Here is a 13,511-nt window from a genome sequence, read left to right as displayed (position 1 = left end):
CCTTGCTCATCTGATTATGTGATGTCTTTGAGGTGAATTATATCATTCTGTGCCATCCACCACTTAGGGTTTGTAGCAGCTTGACTAATGACTTGAGCTTTTTTTTCCAAGAATGTTGTCCTCCGAGATTCTGAACTTTTCCCCATTCATGGAACCACGAGAGACGACTTTGTATGTTGTTTAGTGTTGCTTGATAATTTCCAAATTGTTGATGCTTTTATATCCCAAAACTTCCTGTCTAGATTGTGCAACCAAGTTGAATGGAGGTATTTTTTGTGAACAATAAATTTCCGCTAGGTTTTTCCATCTGATATCAATCACCAAAGGATTTTCACCCCCATTGCCTGATTCAATATCCGTGAGTCCTTTATTTCCAGTGCTTTGCGCTCCTTATTTGCTCGATGGTGGTCCAGTTGATGAGGTAACATTTCTGGATATTGCTTTTGCCTTCTTGTTAATGAAGTTATAGATGAATTGTCTTTTTTATTCACTACTCCAATAGAAGTCAGTCTAGTCGATCCTTGGAATAGATAGGATATCGAGATGAGAGTCTTGATTAACTTTGATCTCGCTGCTAGATTAAACCCATAAACCCCCTATTGTTTAATTATTTTTGGGATATTCAGGATTATATGTTTCCAATACATTAACATTGGGTAACTAGCGATGTGAGCAATTGTAAAATTTGGAATATTCTAAAATTTTGACAGATATGAGCAAAGTAAAACAATAAACCCCAATCAAAAGCCAGACAGTTCTGCTAACTGTTGCATAATCTCCTTTTTATTAGCGAATGGATCATTATATTATTTCCTTTGACATCGTACTTTAGATCCTTATTTGTCAATGTATGTTTGTCCTCCCAAATATAAGAAGGCAAACCTTGGATCTGCGTTCATCTGGCCTCTCCTAATACCTCCCTTGCTTCCTTACTCTACATCGAAAGAGGATTAAACTTGATGATAGGGACCATAGTTCCGAGTTTGCTGGAGAGAGAGATATGTGTTTGTGATCAACTATTCCAAATGGGACCAATGTGATGTCCATATTTTCCATCAACAACTCCTTGTTTACAAGGAACCAATTTAGTATTGTTGTGATATGCCCTAATCCTATCCTTTTTTTTTATATTTATTTATATTCTATAGTTGTTTATCACGTGTGGTTCACAGATACCCATGGTCACTGGGTAGCCGCTACGTCCACAGTAAGAACTAGGTAGATCGACCCTGAAGGGGATCACACCCCTTGGCCTATATCTAGACCTGACCCCAAGAGCTTTCAGGAATTGACCTTGTGACCTCCCGATTGGTGAGGCACTGATTTGACTGATTGAGCTAACTCTTGGGGCTCCTATCCTTTTATTTGTCCAAAAGTATTTTCATTTTTGGGGTTTAACATCAATGGGATCCCACTCTTGCATCGTATCTTCCAATGTCTCTAGAAAAGGTTCCCTAATTGCACTTTCCCCTCTTTCCACATCTACACTTAACACTAAATTGAAGTACCTCGTCAAGACACAACCCTCAATTGTGATTGCATCCTTAATTTCCTTAATTGCTTGCTAGAAGTCCATGTTTTCTATATGGTTCATTGGCACATCTATATTGGATAATTTGAAATGGTTCCCTTTTTTTTGCTCTCAAGTTGTTTGTGGTCCTCCAAACTTGACTTGTGGCTTGAGGAGTCGTGATCCAGGGGCATCTAACCTGTCAAAGTCACCCGGGGATCGCATTCGGCCTGGGCCACACCAACCCCAAGTTGACTGGATTTTTTAGCATGTCCCCTCCCCCTAGCATAGGGCACAACCACCCGCTGTGAGGTTTGATCTTGGGTCGCCTTGCTAACGAGGCCAATCTTCAACCAGTTGTGTTAGTGGGACTTGACTTGAAATGGTTCCGCTTGTCTATATTCTCTAGGTCTATATAAATCCAGAGCTATGTGGTTTTTGATTGACTTAGTTGGAACTTGTCTTGTTTCCGTTGTGTGCATATTCCTCTAGATGCTCCTTTGGAGCTTACCGCTAATCTTGTACTTTCTTTATGATTTTTGTTTCTTGCTTCAAGAGCTTTTCATTCCGCTAATTTAGTCTCCTGGATTAGTAGTATGGTTATCTTTTCCTGTTTGATTGAATCTTTCATTACATCATGTTTGAGGTTACCGCCTATAACTCTGTTTTAAGCATTGTTCGTTGCATCCCTTTTTTTTCATGTTTAATCTTGTTGTTTGCATTGATTATAAGACACTAGAGGCATGCAATAGTGCAAAGATTCATGGTACAGAGATGTAATGATAAATGTGAAGAGTTTTATCTAGGGTAATTCAGTGATAGGTATTTTTTTCCAATAAATTTTGGAAATGATAGTTTTTCAACATTATTTACAGTCGTTACCATAAACGTTTTCCCATAATCATCCGAGAAATTAATCCAACATTCATCCTACTTAAATATTAGCCACTTTGGGACCTATACCAAAACAATGAACGTAAATTATAAAACAAAAATTGGAAAATGATTCACTCTATTAACACAGAATCAGTTTCTCTATTTCAATTTCACAATTTGACTTTCGGATCATTAGCCATTGAGCAAAATGCATAGAGCTTTGTTTCGTAGAACGTCATTCCACCTTTTTCTTATAAATGAAAAAAATAAGAGAACAAATATGGATTGAAAATTATTGCAAGTAAGGAAATCCGCTGTGAGTAGATATTCATAGTACGGAGATGCAGTGATAAGTGTGAGTTTGATCTAGGGTAATTCAGTTATTGCAACACACATATGGATTTTTTTCCAATCAAATTTTGGAAATGATTGTTTTTCAACATTATTTACAACAGTTACCACGTAAGTTTTCTTAGAGTGTCTGAGAAATTATATCCAACATTTATCCAACTTAAATATTAGCCACTTTGCGACCTATGCCAAAACAATGAATGTAAATTATAAAACAAAAATTGGAAAATGATTCATTCTGTGAACACAATCAAATTCTTAATTTCAAGAAAATACTAGAGAAAAACTATCAAAGTTAGAAATATCTAAGGGATTGAAAACTATTCCAGGCATCAAAATTTGTCGCTTGAATGTTGGAACAATTCAACATTGTCCAATATTTAATTTATTGAATTCAATGAAATGGACAAGAAGAATACATTTAAACAATAGAGAACACATAACATCTACACAAATATCTAAAAACATGCATGAATATTGCAATCATATCCATAAATTATGACATAAAATATGTGAGGCAATTATTCACATGGCATTATATTGTTAAAAAATTGAACAAGACTTTACGGTTATTGTGTAATCAACGGTTTGATTTTTTTTTTTAAATAATATCGAAAAATAAATAAATACTCACTTTTCCAAGTTAAGCGATATTGGTAGGAAAATCAATTCTGGAAGCACAAGAAAATTTGGATGTTGAGGAATGGTTGGAGTTGGTACCAGACCCTGGTCATACTAGAGGTCGATCCTCTCAATATAAATAGATCGTCTACCTATATTGGCTCATGAAAAACATTGTAGCAAGAGTCCTGTCCACTCCTGCAGTTGCTCTGACCAAGATCGACCATGTTCTTCCAGAAATTCAATAAAGAATTCCAGCTTATCCAATTTTAGATTTAGCAACAGAATTCCCGCCCCAACCATATAGAAAAGCATATGCTGTGTCTCCCTCAAACGGAATTACCTAGCTCGAGCGCGAAAGATCTAGCTCATGTGGACTCTTTTGATGATTAGTAGTTTGTCAAGTTTGGTGTGTTTTTCAATTTTTGGTAAGTATAAATGTAGGATGTTCAGGTTTTGATACTATGTTTTAGATATTTAGATATTAGATGAGATAAAGATACTCATACATATATAGCTCTAAAAGACAGTCTTAAATTATTTTTCTTTTGGATGACTTATATTGTTACGGTGGCGAACAGATCGGGTTTCCCACTTGGCAGATTGAGGCCACTTTACCATCTGATTATGGATGTAATATTTCATTTTTTATGAATGAATGAAGAAGGTCCTACCAAGCTTACAATTTTTTTTTGATAGAGTCTTGCCTTCACGGGGACTAAGAAGATCTCTCTCTTTCTCTCTCTCTCTATGAGGACTAAGAAGATCTCTCTCTCTCTCTCTCTCTCTCTCTCTATATATATATATATATATTCTTTTAATCAACATGCATCTTGAAATATTGGATTTATAGTCTACATTATTTTATTTTTTAAAATATTATATATGAACTTCATATTAAGAATGTAATAAACACCAGCTTAGATCCATCTGAATTGCAGATTTACCAAGTGTTGAGAGGGATCAAATCTCTTTTCACTTTGAAAATGAGATTGCATATCAAGAGATTTGATCTCTCATGGCGCCTGGTTGATCCTAACATGGATCTAGGTTGGTTTAACCTCTCCTTTAAATAGTTTATATTCCACATGAATACTGTGGGACAATACCATGGGCCATTTTTATTTTGATAGGGTTATTTTTATTTTTCTTTACATTACAAGATCTATATATATATATATAATAAATGTAATTTGACTTGGTAAAAACGTTAAACATTACATTACAACATCTCTACCATACTGGGTTGGAGAGTGCCTCTTGGCACAATTAGACATCTTCCTCATAATGGAAAGTAAAAATATAAAGAGATTGTTTTTTTTGGTTACGTTACTTGCCATCTTTGTGTGATATCCATAGGAGAAATTTTTTCTCCTAGATGGTCCTTAGCAAGTAACCAACAACCATCAGATTGCGCGATGTCCCATCATCTACGCCAGCTGAGCCAGCCATATGCTGCCTCGCCCATCTATTATGATCGTATGTTTGAAGGTGGGCCTTCCAATCCCGAAGGTATGGCTTTTCATTGTGTAGTTGGGTATTTTTGTTTCCTTATCATGGACACTTTTGGGCATGAATTAGTTGGGGGAATTCGACAAAAAGAGTTGGTTTGGTTTGTACTCTTGTCTACTCTGTCCAATTTGATGGTTAACCTTACATCATGTGTTGTGGAATCTCCTTTATTGGCTACTAGGTTTAGGGGTGGCACTACATGGGAAATATTGATTTCGGTTGCGTGGTCTCGCTTCTTGACACCACATACATCATTCCTTTCAACTCATTTGACCTCTTTCACCAAATTTCCCATTTAGGTCTACATTTTTCCATTGGGTTCACAAAGAGTTAACTTCCCCCTCCCCTTGTCCACACTTTGGGTTGGGCTTGGAACAATGCCCAAAGTTTGATGCAGCTAAAAAGAAAGGAAAAAGCATAATTTGACCACTCTCAACAAGAATTGTACCACAAAATGCAAAAGATGGTCGAGACATACAGATTTAGCATGTGGGCAAAAGCCAATGTGAGCTCTACCCCCTATTATTATGGCCATCACCTTGGTTCCTAGGGCTCCTATATGAGTCCCCTGCATTGTTAAGTAACCTATGATTGTCCCAACCACTGGTGAGTGATGAACTGCCCCACATAAAGGGGGTATTCACTGTTATATCTTGTACATCATGCTCTCATCCCATGGAGCCTCGAACAGTTATAAAAAAGAAAAATCAATAGAAGGCAAAAGGCATATGAAGAAGGGTGGAAAAACAAAGTTCGAGGTAACTCATGTACCGCGATTTCTCCCTCCTACATTCATACATCCAAGTGTGAGCTTCCCTTATCATAGCTACCCTTGTACCGTGACATGTTGCTTGGAGCCTTCCCTTGATGCCCTACTATGTTCCATCATTATATCACATGCCACCTACCATTTGATGGATGTACCATGCACATGTCACTCCCCTTAGAGGTTGAAACCACCTAATAAGGTTTGGTTAATGCTCTTCTTGAACTTGGATACACTTATACATTCTAAAGCCCACTATGGAAAGGCATGCCACTATGAAGTGTCCACTTGGTTCCATGATTTGTAAGCTCATTTACTCAATTGCACTAATGTTTAGTTGTATTGGAAGGTGAGGGGACACATTGGATCTTATACATGATTGCAGGTGGGTTTTCATCTTGGGTTTGGTCTCCCTATATGGGGTCCAAGACCTTGAGAGGGTCGTATTGGCATTTGTAGGGTGACTGTTGATAACCATGGACCTCCACCATAACAGAGAACATATTGCCACATCATGGGAGCCTTCAGTTCCACTCATTGCTTGCTTGTGTTCCATTTATTTGATCATGATGGTGCACTTGGATCGCCTTGTCCAACTGGCTACACCCTTGCACTACACACTTGCCAGCTAATCGAGGGCCCATATGAGGATGTGTCTCACCAAGGGATACAAAGGGAGGGTTTGCATCATTGTTCTAGCCCAAATGGGATACATACTTGTTTGATCCACTTAGAGACCCATGAGGATGTTTTGTGCCCCCACAACCGCACCACATGTCATTTGCTTAGATATCAAGGGGCTACCACTTTTATCACTATCTTTGAGCCCATTCATTCATTTTGGCACATATTGAACTCCATTAGGCCTCCTAAATGGCCCTTCAACTTTTTGTATCTATCATTTTTCCCTCTTGAGAGGCTTATTTTTGTATTATGGAGTCATCTTGGTGGGCCTATTTCCAAGTAATGTTATTTTGTACATGATTTTATTAGTTGGGGGATCATTAGGCCTAATTAAGCAAATTGAACCCTTAGCAGATGATATAAACTGATGAGAGGTTGATTCTCCTCTCATCATCACTTGGATTTGGACCTTTACCTCTTCTTGAGAATTTCGCTATAGCTATTGGAGGACGAATTGGATATCTTTATTGCATTTTGATATTTGGAAATCTTCTCTTGGTCTTGGAGCTTTGTTTTTTGTCTCTCTTGATGATTGGATATATTCGCTATACTTGTAAGTGCCTTTTTCATGGTCTATTTCTCTATTTCATGTCATATGTATAATGTATGAAATTTTCGCTCATGAAGTTGGAGTTGTTACCCTAATGGAAACACAAATTTGTTGAATCTTGTTTTTGTGAGGTTTTTTCATATGTTTCACACTTGGTATAGTGAATGAATGTTCCTAGTTTCATGGTCTATTTCTCTATTTCATGTCATATGTATAATGTATGAAATTTTCGCTCATGAAGTTGGAGTTGTTACCCTAATGGAAACACAAATTTGTTGAATCTTGTTTTTGTGAGGTTTTTTCATATGTTTCACGCTTGGTATAGTGAATGAATGTTCCTAGGAGTATATGATCTTCATAATTACCTTGATAAGTCATCAATTGCAACATTAAGAAGTGTAAAATTCCTTGGTAACTTAATTGTTGCCTTTAGGTCCATGCAAAGTTGTCCAGGACTCCTTAATTAGGTAAAAGAAACTCTAAACATCAAAATCTCATTGACCCCATTCTCCCAATAGTCTAAGCACTGGTCTAGTCCTGGGTGATCACCAAAACAAAAATCTTTTTCACCTCCCTCCTCCTCTTCTCTAAGCCCTATCTCTAGTGTCTCCTAGGACATCACACAAAACCAATTATAAACATCCAAAATTGATGAAATTTGGTTTTGAACTGTGTTGGTGTGTCCTTGAGAGGTCCTCCAATTTTGAAGCCATTTTGATGCTTGGATATCATCTTTTGCCAAGCCCTAGCTCAAAGATCATTCTCCCTAGGTCTCCTTTGGTTAGGGGATTCATCAAATGATCTTTTCCTTGAAAATTCAAGTCAAATCTCATCTCTTTGATCCTTTTCTTCTCGCTCACCTGGTCAAGGCCTTTTGTTTGAAGTTTCACCCCAAACCCTTGACTTTATCTAAGCCCACTATGGTTCCTTCGTGGTCCTGCAACCTTGTCATTCCTATTTCACAAGGATTACTTTGAAAACTCTATTCTCCTAGGATTCTTAGGTCTAGGGCACTTCATATAAAGAAATACTCCTCAACCTTGGGTCAAGGTCTCTCTCCAACCCTTCTTGGAGAACCATTCACCTTGCTTCTTAAGCAAGAGAACCCCATCAATAGAGTCTCTCCATTGAATAGGATATTGAAATCACTACCTCCACACAATTGATACATTATTCTTAGTGATTTATCTAAAACATGGACTCTTTCCATCGGTGAAAGTCCGTAAAGAGCAGGGAGCTTTAGCTAAGGTGACAGTGGGCTATTGCTCCATTGTTTCCACTTGACGTAGTAGTTGCTCTATAGGAACCCCTACTAGATTGAGTGTAACAAGTCAAAATGCTTCTATTAATTCTTCAAAATTTTATAGTAGATAAATATGAACACCCCTGCTCTCTTGGCCTCACTCCTACTTGATTTGTTGTCCAAGAGAGAAATGCAAAAACTAAGAACAAGTTGTGAAGCTTTACATAGTAACCAAAAACAAAAAAAACCATAAGGCCCAAAACACATAGAGAATGAAACTACAACTAACAACCAAAAGCCATTAGGGAGCATGAGGAACAGTTGGTGCATGTCCTACACCTAGTGCATCAGGGGGTCTAAGAATCTCATGAATGTGAAACTCTAAGAGAGAGACACTCCTCCACCTGATCCAGGTGGTCAATAACGCTCCTTTGACTCCTTTCCAGTGATGTTAGGCAGTCAAGGAAGTCCCACTGATTCTGTTGTAGGTCATTCATAATCGTTATTACTTCGTTACAATCATCATGTTGTTGTTGCCTCATATCCTCCAAAAATGCACTAACGTTATGCATCTGAAGGTAAAAAAACTCCATAGTTGGTGACAAGTCGACTCGACCAGGAGAAGAGACCCTGTCAGGAGCACAATCCCCCCCTCAAACTTTGCCCCTACACCCCCATCATCATTTGTCGCTTTCCCCTGACCACCACAACCTACTGGCTGTTTGTGAGGCCCCAACCCCCTTTGAGCCCGCCCTCACTGTGTAAGCATTGCTACAAGAGCGATAAACCACTAGAAATTAGGCCTTGTTATAGCCCTAGATCGAGGTCTATACCAAAATACCTGGCGACCGAGACTCACAGTTGGAGTATCACCAATCCCTACCCAAACAACCTCCCAAGTCACATACACTGCATGTTGACTCAACCACCACCTTCTCGTGGCTATATTGCCACAAACAATCAGTTGGGGTCTCCCAACACAAAGAGAACCACCACGACCCTCCAATTGTTAGACCCCCACCTCATGACACTCAGGGTTCAAACGCATACACTCCCCAGGGCCAATGCTAAACTAATTCATAACTTCCAAACGGTGGGGTATAGAATTGAGACCAGACCAACCCACACCTAAAATTCAAGCGAAAGCAAAACTTTGGAAACCAAAGACCAAAGAGAAAGAACTCACTAGAAATCCGCCAAGAGTGTTGGAATCTTTCCATCAACAACTACACACGAACCAGACCAATGAAATGCCTTCCCACACTAGATCAAACCAATAACAACGCAGACTAATGGATTCTTGTCCGGTGATCCCAAATTGTGCAAATAGGCTTTCCAACAAGACCATGTTGTAGTCCCCACCAACTAGCTAAAAACACATACACAAAATTCACCAGAAGAATGGACATGCATAGGTTGGTAGCATGTACATACTCTACATTGTTCTCGCCATCCACATAATCGCCCATAACTTGATACCACAAACAACGAAACCAAACCACCACCCAACTTTTGTACCAAATGACACTCATCTTGAAACTTTGACACCTCCAACAACCACTGTTGTTGCCATCTGCCCTACACCTTCCCGTTATCATATATGAAGATCACATCCACCCCTGAGCACATAGTTCAAACCATATTCCTCTCCTCCCATCAAAATGATTTTTAATTTAAATTATTTCTCTATATATAGAATTAATGTACAATTAAATTATTTATATTTAATAATAAAATAACCTTTTTTAATCATAAGATACACATTATATAATATAAACAATATTATTTTTACACACCCTTTCTCAAAACTTTACACCTTTGTTTATCAAACGTGACTTTGCACTTCTAAACCCTACCTTAACAATTTTAAGATTCTTATCGAACCCTAACTTCAATTAGGTTTTACAATTTTAACATTCTTATCGAACCCTAACTTTAATGAGGTTTTATATGCACACATGATAGGGCAAGCACTTTCATACGGTGGTAGTGTTGGAGGTGGAGGAAGCGAGGAAGAATAGGGTTTGTCAACGTCTGGTGTGCGATGGTTCGTTTACCAATAAACCATCTGCATCAGACGATAACCTCGTCTTCTCTCGTTTGGATAGAATGCCCGTCTCTCTGGAGAAGCCGAAGTCGTATGAGCGGAAACTTATTTGAGCAGCTACCGCTGTTCATGTGGGTATTTTCTCTATATTTCAGATGTCGATTCGAAATCGCGTGAAGATGAACTCGAGCTCTTCTATCCCTAATGAGGATTAGCTCTTCCAGAAGATGATCAATGTTCTTTTTTATTTGTTCCTCTTGTTTATTTATGGTGAGACGCCACTTTTTGATCGGGAGGGGAGGAAGCGAACGTGTTATTGTCGTCGGGACCTCGGTGGTTGATGATCGCTTTGGCTGTTCAAAACCTCCGGGTTCAGGACAACAAAAATACCTTCGCCTTTGGTTACGGGGATTTGGGAAAACTTGGCTGTCAAATACAACAAGCTATTGCAACAGACTCTGTTCTTCTGGTATTTTCTTACCCCTTTTCCTTAATAGCTCTAGTTATTAACCCAGATCTGCTAAGAAATGATCGATACTAGCATGGAGCCTTAATATTCGAGATCTATCGTGAACTGAGAGGTCTCCACTTTTCTTAGCACTCCTTGCATTTTTCTCTGTTTGATCCTGCTAAAGCTTCAAAATAAAATAAAAGGTGAAATAAACTATGTTAGCATGTAAGTCAAGATAATGTGGATCTATGCTAAACTGGTTGTTTTAACAGTTTATTTGCTTTGTAATATATTCTGTAGCTATTGCAAAACTAATTGTTCTCTATATGGAGTAAGACAAAGACAAAACCACATGCTCAGGGATCTTCTCTATCCCAGGGTATGGAACACCACACTCTTTCTTTATGCAGAAGGCATTGCTCAGTGTTTTAGTTAAAGATCTATTTCCAAATATAAAAGTTTTGTAATCTGTAGAAAAAACGCATTGAGCCATTGGATCTGAACACACAGTTACAGCTGGTTTGAGTGGAAAACTAGAAGATTTAAAAATACAATAAAGTTGCCGCAAGAACACGGCAGGGAGGCTAAGGTTGTGGGTGTTGTCTGTTTTTGTTTGGGACGAGTGATAACACAAAATAATTCTTCAACTGCAAGAGATCATATTACTATTAATGCGATTTTTGTGTTTAATCTAAGGGAATATGCAGCTGAGAACATTTTGATATTATTAATTGGCAAATTTTACAAGAATTTGACTGGAATGTATCGGTGAATATATAGCCTTGATGAAGGCATGGCGATGTTCAGAGGTCATCCATTCAGGCTTTCAGAAGTTTAGATGATGTGGATCGTGGTGAGCTGCTGCCTGCATTAATTTCACAGCGAGGGATATCCTTGTTTTTGGTAGGTCGATTTTAGTTAAATCTTGCAATAAGGAGATACTTACCATCTCAGAAATCAGAACATTCCATTTATGAGCTAACTGGTATCAATACCGAACATTCTGAAAGCCTTTTTTTCTGTTGCACGCCTTCCGCCAGCCTCTTTATGCAGTGATTTGAAGTAGTCACTAGATGTTTTTACATGCCAGTGATGGGTTGCCCCCAGTATCTCCGAGTACTTGAAGCGCTATTTTAAATAATACATGATTTGGCCTACTGGAAAAACCAATAGCTGCAAAATACAGAACACTTCCCACCCACATAAAGCATAATCAAAATTAGCTATGGGAGTCTTGATGAAGAGCGAAAAGAATGTGTAATGTTTATTGTGAAGATGGGTGAGGTGTGAGGGGTGGTGAAAGTCATGGATACTCTTTGAGGAAATCTATATTCAAACCCATGAAAGACACGTTTAGATGATATTGCTCAGAAATGTAATCTGAACAATATTGATGTGAAAATATCTTGTAAAGTACCAGGAAAAAAGGAGAGAAATATATATTCTTCACTCTGACTTCCATCTCTTCCTCTATGGGATGGATGTTTAGAGGCACGCTGCTTGCGAAGAATAGGTGTAAAGATCTTGTTATATCTAGCCGGGAGAAGGGGAAGGGGTACATGAAAAGGCATCCACGTGAGAATTTTGACAATGGCTTTTTGTTCCGTGTCATTTTTGCTTAGTGTGCTTCAGCCTTAGCTTTGGTTAGATATGTCTTTTTTTTCACAAATTCATTTTGTTTCATGGTTTAAACAGATTGTACAGTGCGGTTAGACACTTGTAATGGAGCTCAGAAATTCATTATTAAAACAGTTAATGTCGACATGAAAAGGCATCCATGTGAGAATTTTGACAATGGCTTTTTGTTCCGTGTCATTTTTGCTGGGTGTGCTTCAGCCTTAGCTTTGGATAGATATGTCTTTTTTCGCGAATTCGTTTCGTTTCATGGTTTAAACAGTTTGTACAGTGCGGTTAGACACTTGTAATGTAGCTCAGAAATTCATCATTAAAACAGTTAATGTCGACATGCAAAAGACATACTCTTTTCTATTACTTGATGGCCGGTCATACATGGGGGATATGATAAAATCTGCCCGCAAGTCTTTTGAGATGAATATGGTGGGAATTTTGTGATCATTTGAAACTTCAATTGTAATTTTTTTTTCATTAATGATAATATAATTTCGCAGCTTCTATTTGCTCAAAAAGATAGGATTAGGATCGATGTATCTTTTTAGACGTTGCCTGTTTCTGCATAGGGGAAGACGAGGATAACAAGGCCATAAAATATTTGATGGATGTGACTGTGAAGGATGTCAAAGCAAGTGTCTTACCGAGGTCGACAATAAAAGCTGTGAAGGATTGCATCAGAGACACGGCAAAGTTTTGGAGAAAAAACATTGGTCGCTGATGTGCCCCAAACCGACAACTTTTGGATATGTATTCCACCATTCATTTTCAAATGTGCGAATTTCTAAATATTACGTTGTGTTCTCTGATTTATTCAGATTTGTGTCTATGAGGTCATATATTTTTAAACTCTAAAAGATGTCAACTTTGTTTGTGACCGTTTTTAAATCATAATTTAGGATAGTTCATGGCTCTCCAGATAAAGTTATCGATATTTTACATAGTAAGTTTAAGAAATTTTGGAGTTTTAGGCTGAAGAAGCATATTGGAAACAAAATTGTAGAAAAGTGAAAATGAGATTGAGTTTTCAATTTTAAAGAATGTGTATTTTTAATTAAGAATTTATAATCCTCAAAATGTTTTTAAAATATTTAATATTTTGAATATATTACAAGCACCTTTCAAAAAATGTTTTTAATATTTAGATTTTGTGTATTTTTATTTAAAAATTTATATTCCTCAATAAATTGTTTGTTTTTAATTCAAAAGCAGGTATTTCTAAATAGTCATATATAATATTAATATTTAGAATATATTGCAGGCACCTCTCA

At 37.7% G+C, this 13,511-nt stretch overlaps 1 long non-coding RNA gene across 1 annotated transcript; it reads left to right on the top strand.

The window, feature by feature from the left end:
• Positions 1-9,994: 9,994 nt before the first annotated feature.
• On the top strand, positions 9,995-12,424 carry LOC149145685 (uncharacterized). The gene is made up of 2 exons (XR_016264974.1): positions 9,995-10,629; positions 11,392-12,424. It is a non-coding gene; the product is annotated as an uncharacterized LOC149145685 (long non-coding RNA).
• The last annotated feature ends 1,087 nt before the right edge of the window (positions 12,425-13,511 follow it).

The sequence above is a fragment of the Pinus tabuliformis genome, chromosome X (genome assembly GCF_031772625.1).
Source record: "Pinus tabuliformis cultivar Carrire ecotype Pingquan chromosome X, CPIR1, whole genome shotgun sequence".
Lineage (NCBI taxonomy): Eukaryota > Viridiplantae > Streptophyta > Pinopsida > Pinales > Pinaceae > Pinus > Pinus tabuliformis.
The sequence above is the reverse complement of the archived record's forward strand: the minus strand, read 5'-3'. Positions and strand labels throughout refer to the sequence as shown.